Below are 7,897 nucleotides of genomic sequence, written 5' to 3' on the forward strand. Positions count from 1 at the left end.
GGGGGGGGGGGGGGGGGGGGGGTGGAGAGGATAAATTAAATAATTTATTAAGGCCATCACAACTATTCTAATATCTTTAAAATTCCAATACTTAAAAAAAGGAGAGGATATATCTGGACTAAATCTAGGGAATTTCTTTAGGATAGTACTTATACTGATGATACAATTATCCTTCTTATAGCTACCATTTATCGAGCATTTATACACCTATTTGCAGGTAGCACAAAGCACTTTTTTAATATCATGTCAGTTAATCCTTACAACTATGTGACCATTATCTCCTTTTGCAGTAGAGAAAACTATGGCTAAGTGACAGTTTAGGCATCTTGCCCAAGTCCACACAGGTACTAAGTCACAGGGAAACTGGGTTCAAACTGGTTCTACTAATTCCAACACATGACCTCTTAGATACTGCAATATATTGACCGTTTTTAGCTGGGTCACCTTTAGTAACTATAGTAGCCAGGATCTGGGTTTTTTTAATGCCCTAAGATGACAAAGAAAACATCAAAATTATTCAAGCTATTTTGTTTCTTACTAGAATGGCTAGATCTTCCCTACTTTCTAGAATATAAATTCAGTAGTTATAGACCCCAGCATAAACTCAGCGCTTGGCGCCCTTACTTTGCATACCATTCCAATTGGCTGGAGAGTGAATACAAATGAAAAGGTTATCTCACCCATTGCTCTCATTTAGTTTTTTGATGAAAAAATAACAAGCCATTGGCAGAGTGCGATTACAGAGTTCACATTTTCAGATTTTCCTCTGTTACTATAATCAATAAGCTGTTCAACTTTGTTTCCTTAAAATCACTTTTTACATAATAAACTTTTGATTAATTACAGCTGTCAGACAACTATATAAAATAATGTAAATAACAAAAAATAGATTTACTGGAAGCTGATGCAATAACCGTTAAAATGTAGTTATGAATTTCACTAATTTCACCACTTTCAATCACAAAACCTAGATTCACTGGCCACATACAGAGCTACATTTGTTTAAAATTTCCCATCAAAAGGCAAAACACGCAGAAACTTCTTCCACCCTCTTCCCCTAACCTTCAGACCCGCATCTGAGGGTCCCCCCACATTCTCCTGAAAGCACCCATCACCACGTAAACTGCAAAGCGTTGCGTTTAATCGCAGACCACCCGATTCTGACATGGGTTTTAACTCTTTCAAGGATGATCATTTCCGCACAGTGGACCAAACCTGCTCTCCCTTCTTTTTTTTTTTTTTTTTTAACCTTGAAACTGCTCACAATATCCCTGGCCATTTCTACAGCACTGTAGAAAGGCCATATCTCAGTCTCTGCTCTTCAAACCCACAGGCTGTTTTGCCCCTAGAGCTCTCACTCTGCATTTCGGTAGGAAATATTTAAGCTTGAACATATAATATTGCCTATGTAACATCACAACTTTTTGCAGAGGAAAAGAATTCAATTTCTCCAGCCTCCTCTGCCCCCATCTTCATCCTCAGCTGTGCAGAAAGCAGGGCAAAAATCAGCAAGAATTGTTAGTGTCCCCACTGCACTCGGCGTTTAGACTCTTTTGTTCTTTCTTTTGTATCACTTTTCTTTACCCATCTCTTTTCTTCAGATCTATTCTAGGGACAGAAACATTTTTATCAAGACTCAAAAATCAAATCATTTACCAAACTGTCAAGGAATCAAGTTTGGAAAAACACGAAGTTTCTACTTACACAACCCCTTCCGACTAGCTTGCTGCTTCCTTTCTCTTGCTCAGCTGGGACAGCTCCACAAAGCCACAGCCAGAAACTCGGATATTTATAGTCCCTGTTGTCTACCTCGCCCCTCAGCTATAGTCCAAAGTTCAATGCCCACTCAGGCTGTGACCTGGCTAGCAGAGACAACCTCTGACTGATTATTACAACCAACTTTAAAAAAGTAGCAAGTGCTGGCATGCACAAAATGGGGGCGGGGGGGGAGTTTTTGCAATTACTGATTTATTCCCTATCCTTTTTAGTCACCCCAGTAGCTAGGATTTAATGGTACAGTCGGGGGCGGGAGGAAGGGCTAAGGGTAAAGAAGGCCTCCAAGTTATGCTCTTTTCCAAACTATAATAGGGAAAAACATTTGCTGAGCCAGTGAGGTAAGCTGTCTTTTTAAAATAAGAAAAAAATTTTTTTTTTCTTTTACTTTGTAGTGGTCAGGTGCTAGCCTAACCCAAACTGGGTGAACTTTGTTAGAAAAGTCACCTGGTGTTTCAAATCTTTCCTGCTGTTACAGACCTACTTAGATTATTTTGCAGTGGTTAAAACTTGAATCTCTGTGGGATCTCACAGGACTTCTGCTCTTTTCTTTTTCATTTAAGGAAAGGAATAAGGAAAGAGACCTCTTATCTGAGAGATGCCAGGCCTCATTTTTCTCATCACAGAAGTCCCACTCCCAGGAAGACCTAGGTATCCCACAGAAGCTTTTAAGAATCTATTGTAAATTCTTTACAAATTTAAGTACCATACAAATAAGTTAGCTGTGATAGTAGCTGGACATGGAAAAGGATATGGAAATTTCAAAACGTACAAATAAAATGGAAAATTCCTACCCTTTCAGAAAGGGATACATTCTCTCCACTAACTGCTACAAATGAGCACACACATGATGGGTAAGGCAAGCAGCAATTTCAAATGACAGCAGCCCTGGATAGTGATGGTTTTCAAGTAAGCCTCGCTTTCACTACCGATGCATTTTGTCCAAACAAACCCCTATTGATTGCTGTGGGCTGAGTACTGCTGTACAAGGTGCAGAAAGTACAAAGAGGCTCTGATGTTATTTTTCCTGTAAAGAAATTATCCAAGTAGAAACTTGGACTTCCCTGGTGGTCCAGTGGTTAAGACTCCACGCTCCCAATGCAGGGGACATGGGTTCATCCCTGGTTGGGGAACTAAGATTCTACATGCCGTGTGGCGCTGACAAAAAAAAAAAAGAATCCTTCCACACTTGGCTCCATAAAGTGGGTTGGTTCTAAATTTCTCTGCCACTTAAAGCACTATTGAATAAAGCAGCAACTTTCTTTAAAAAAAAAAAGGAAAAGCTTGACATTTGAAAGCCAAATTCTATTTACTCACACCAAGCAGTAGGTATTAACCTTTTGGGGTCCCAGATCTCTTTGAGAATCTAGTGAAGTGCTTAGTTTTTCTGCAGGAAAAGAAAAATGCATATATACATACTTGTTTTTTAAAAGAACCGTGTGAAAAAATTTTGTATGAAGCAGATAATCCCCCTATAGTTCATTTTCTTCACAAATGTAAATAGTCATGTTGGGTCTGTCTGCAGCAGGAAATTGAGTATTTCACCATCACCACCTTCCTTTACACGTGGCTTAGCAGCTACCTCCTGTGCCAGAGAATTCCCTGCAAGTGTGCAGCTAGCTCCAAAGCAAAGTGCCTGGGAGTGTTTGTGTCTAGGCCCCCAGATGGCAAAAAGAGATGATGGGGAGCTTGCAATGTTTGAAGGGAATCCATGGGTTTCCTTTAATTGAAGTATAGTGGATTTTACAACATTGTGTTAGTTTCAGATATACATTTTTTAGATTATTTTCCATTACAGGTTATTACAAGGTATTGAATACAGTTCCCAACTTTTTTTTAATTTTATCTATTTTTTGTCTGCATTGGGTCTTCGTTGCTGCACGCGAGCTTTCTCTAGCTGCGGCGAGCGGGGGCTACTCTTCGTTGCGGTACACGGGCTCTAGACGCTCGGCCTTCGGTAGTTGCAGCATGCGGGCTCAATTGTTGCAGCGAGTGGGCTCAGTAGTTGTGGCACATTGGCTTAGTTGCTCCCCAGCATGTGGGATCTTCCCGGACAAGGGATCAAACTAGTGTCTCCGGCACTGGCAGGCAGATTCTTTTTTTTTTTTTAACATCTTTATTGGAGTATAATCGCTTTACAATGGTGTGTTAGTTTCTGCTTTATAACAAAGTGAATCAGTTATACATATACATATGTTTCCATATCTCTTCCCTCTTGCGTCTCCCTCCCTGCGCCACCAGGGAGTCCTACAGTTCCCAGTGTTACACAGTAAATCCTTGTTGCTTATCTACTTATGTACAGTTGTTTGTACCTGTTAATCCCATACTCCTAATTTATCCCTCCCCTTCTTTACCCTTTGGTAAATGTGTTTTTTTTCTATGTCTGTGAGTCTGTTTCTGTTTTTTATGTAGATTCATTTGTATTATTTTTTATATTCCACATATAAGTGATATCCTATAATATTTGTCTTTCTCTGTCTGACTTACTTCACTTAGTATGACAAATGGCAGTATTTCATTCTTTTTTATGGCCAAGTAATATTCCATTGTAAATATATACCACATCTTCTTAAACCAATCATCTGTTGATGGACACTTAGGTTGCTTCCATGTCTTGGCTATTATAAATGGTGCTGCTATGAACATTGGGGTACGTGTATATTTTCAAATTAGTTATATTTTCAAATTTGCCTTTTCTGGATATACGCCCAGGAGTGGGATTGCTGGATCATATGGTAACTCTATTTTTAGTTTTTTAAGAAACCTCCATACTGTTTTCCATAGTGGCTGCACCAATCTACATTCCCACCAACAGTGGAGGAGGGTTTGAAGGGAATCCATTCTTAACAGCCTCTTCTGTGCTGGGCAATCTGGGTCTAGTCAGCATACTTAAGAAAGCAGAGTTTTCAAACAAACCTTTATTGACTAGTAAATCAAATTACATTCAATTGAACAAGATCAAACATTTATTAGGTGCTTATGCTAGGCACAATGCTGAGTTCCCTGTTCTTAAGGACTTCAAAATCTAATAGAAGAGAGAGACACGTAAGCAGTGAAAACACATTGCAAAGTGAGACAATGTCTAGGATGGCTGTAAGCACAAGGTTCTGTAGGAACCCTGGATATGAAAAGAGGAGCGTTTTAACCCAGCCTGGAGATAGGGCCAGCAGGATAGGTTAGCACAAGTTCAACAGGCACTTTATCTTAGGTTTCACACTCTTACCTTCAAAGCCCCCAGCGAATCTGATCATAGCGCTGTCTAGAAAAATATTTTGTTTCAATTTTTATGAATGATTAAAATCTCCTGATAGGTTGTTCCAGGCACCACCATACAATGAACCTTAAGATTACTGACTGTAGGGGGTTTCCCTGGTGGCACAGTGGTTGGGAGTCCGCCTGCCGATGCAGGGGACACGGGTTCGTGCCCTGGTCCGGGAAGATCCCACATGCCGCAGAGTAGCTGGGCCCGTGAGCCATGGCCGCTGAGCCTGCGCGTCCGGAGCCTTGCGCCACAACAGTGAGAGACCCACGTACCGCAAAAAAAAAAAAAAAAGATTACTGACTGTATCCTAATGATCTCATCTCCCACAACTTCCAGCCCTGGAGTAAAGAATCTTTCTTCCGTACTGTCTCATTCTTCCACATCCTTATCATTTTTCCCCAGAAGGTTTATGCATCTATTTAATCCCTGTTTTTAATGAGCATTCTCAGGTTCTTAGGGGTCTTGGTGACTTCCATGGAGAATAGGGCCCTAAGAACCTGTGAGTTCATTATATACTTAAAAGAGAAAAAGACTACGAACTGTGATTTTAGAAATCAGTTTATTAGCTACAGCAGGTGATGATATGACATTGATCCATTAACATTTGTAAAACATTGACGTCTCAAATTATCAAAAAGCGTCATTACCATATGAAGGGCCTATATAAAATATTAACCCCCTTAACTTGGTTGTTAGGTGGTGTTTTACATACAAAGGGAAATGAAGACTTTTCCAATATTTTGGGAAATGGACCCTTTGATCTAAATTATTCTTCCTCCCCTTTCATGTACAAGAAGGTGCCCTAGACCTCACCTTATACATTGTACCCAGTATAAGATTGTTTGAGCATCCATGTTTAAAGGTAAGCCGTTGAGTATGCAAGGGGTACCCAGGAAAAAAATAAGATGCTTTCAAAGTAAGCAGGCAAACTAAGAACAATGGCCAGAGGAAGGCATGGACCAGCATTTGGATTAGGTAAGGAGTAATGTGAGCCTTTGAGATTCATATGAAATATGCTTTGAGGGGAGCTCTTCTTCAAGCTCTCAAGTTGACAGATCTGAGAACTGTTTGATATATCAAACATGAATGCAATTAAGGGGTAACTACATAGAGTGCCAAATTTCATGCGGGACTGAGCACATTCAGAGAGTTAACAGACATCAGAAGAATTTTTCTTTGAATTAGGATGTTATTAATTTTTTTTTAATTAAAAAAAAAACTTGTCTAAACCAGAGCCAGCACCTGCAGCTCCTCACAGGACAGAGAATTGGCACCAACATACAAGAAGCAAGGGGGCATCACATAGCCTCCAGACGACATGTAAGGGAGGAAAAATAATTTCTCTCTGCCCTTCTAGGTTCTTGGCTGAGACACCCCCTGTAGTACAAGATAGAGCAACAAGAGAAAAACAGGTTTAATAACATGTGTACCTCCTGTATACACGGGAGATACTCAGAAAAACTAACTCCCAGAAACGACTCAAGTCACCACCTTAAATACCACCTCCAGGGCTTCCCTGGTGGCGCAGTGGTTGAGAGTCTGCCTGCCAATGCAGGGGACACGGGTTCGAGCCCTGGTCTGGGAGGAAACCTCCAGCTAAAGGCAAAAGAAGGTGTTGAGAGCTAGTTATGGGAGGCTACTGGGGAAAGCACAGTAAAGGAGGGTAAGGTTATTACACAGATTTAGGTCATTGTCTTCTCCATTGATAAGTTTCTAGAGATTCGGTTATCCTCCCCCTCCTGTTACAGACAGGGAGATACCCTTACAGAAGTTTTCCCTTATAAATGTAAATATCCCTTACAAAAGAATAACTCCTACTCCGTTTTCAGAGCTTCTCCTGTGTCTGCAGTTTCTCCAAAATACAGTGCAAAGTAATTCTTATTGCCAATGCAGCTCAAGTGATTATTCATTTCCTCACATATCCTAGACATGGAAAACATAGGTCAGTCTGATGAATTCCTTCTCAACACTAATAATGCCTTAGACTAGCTACTAAAAACTTTTTACGCCCCTTTTCCTTAAAACTTAGAGAGCTTTCTGTTGTGCGTGTACCATGCTATCCATTTTGCAAAGAGGCCAGTTTTGTATAGTTGAAACATTTCAACTATACAAAAAGATAATAAATAAAACATTTCAACTTTACAAAAACTGAAATATCTCAGTTAGATGGATATTTCAAGACAACCTACGTTAATTTTCTGGTGGTCTTAATTTGCCATTTCACTTTACATATGACCAAAAAAGTCTTCCAGGACTTGTGTTGATGATTTCTCAAATATTAAGAGTTTTATCATAGAATCTTAAAGCAAATATTTTGAATTTTCTGAAAGAATAGTCAAGTAAGTGTAATAATTTCAGACCAGGTAGTTTTGTATAATGCTCATTAACAATAATTCAACTGGGGCTTCCCTGGTGGCGCAGTGGTTGAGAGTCCGCCTGCCGATGCAGGGGACACGGGTTCGTGCCCCGGTCCGGGAAGATCCCACACGCCGCGGAGTGGCTGGGCCCGTGAGCCATGGCCGCTGAGCCTGCGCATCCGGAGCCTATGCTCCGCAACGGGAGAGGCCACAACAGTGAGAGGCCCGCGTACCGTAAAAAAAAGAAAAAAAATTTAATTGACCATATTTTTATATGTATCTTTGTGAATGACATATAATTTCTGCTTGAAGTAAAATTGCTGGTGAAAGGGAATGCATATTTCAAATTTTGAATGCTATTACCAAATTGCCCTTCCAAGTATACCAAATTATACTCCCACCCAAAAGTACATGGCAGTACTTATTTCCACTGTCAAATTATTGTTTAATTTGAGTTTATTTCATTATTTGTAAGTTTATTGATTGTGTTACTTCGCTAGGGCTG

General features: G+C 40.2%; 1 protein-coding gene across 1 annotated transcript in view; it reads right to left on the minus strand.

The window, feature by feature from the left end:
* Positions 1-1,810, minus strand: part of SELENOP (selenoprotein P) — a 9,548-nt gene extending 7,738 nt beyond the window's left edge. The window contains exon 1 of the mRNA XM_024740352.1: positions 1,705-1,810. The gene's annotated coding sequence lies outside the window, so the exon portion shown is untranslated. The remainder of the gene's footprint in view (positions 1-1,704) is intronic.
* Positions 1,811-7,897: the final 6,087 nt, after the last annotated feature.

The sequence above is a fragment of the Neophocaena asiaeorientalis genome, unplaced genomic scaffold (assembly GCF_003031525.2).
Source record: "Neophocaena asiaeorientalis asiaeorientalis breed wild unplaced genomic scaffold, Neophocaena_asiaeorientalis_V1.1 scaffold57, whole genome shotgun sequence".
In the NCBI taxonomy this organism is placed as follows: domain Eukaryota; kingdom Metazoa; phylum Chordata; class Mammalia; order Artiodactyla; family Phocoenidae; genus Neophocaena; species Neophocaena asiaeorientalis.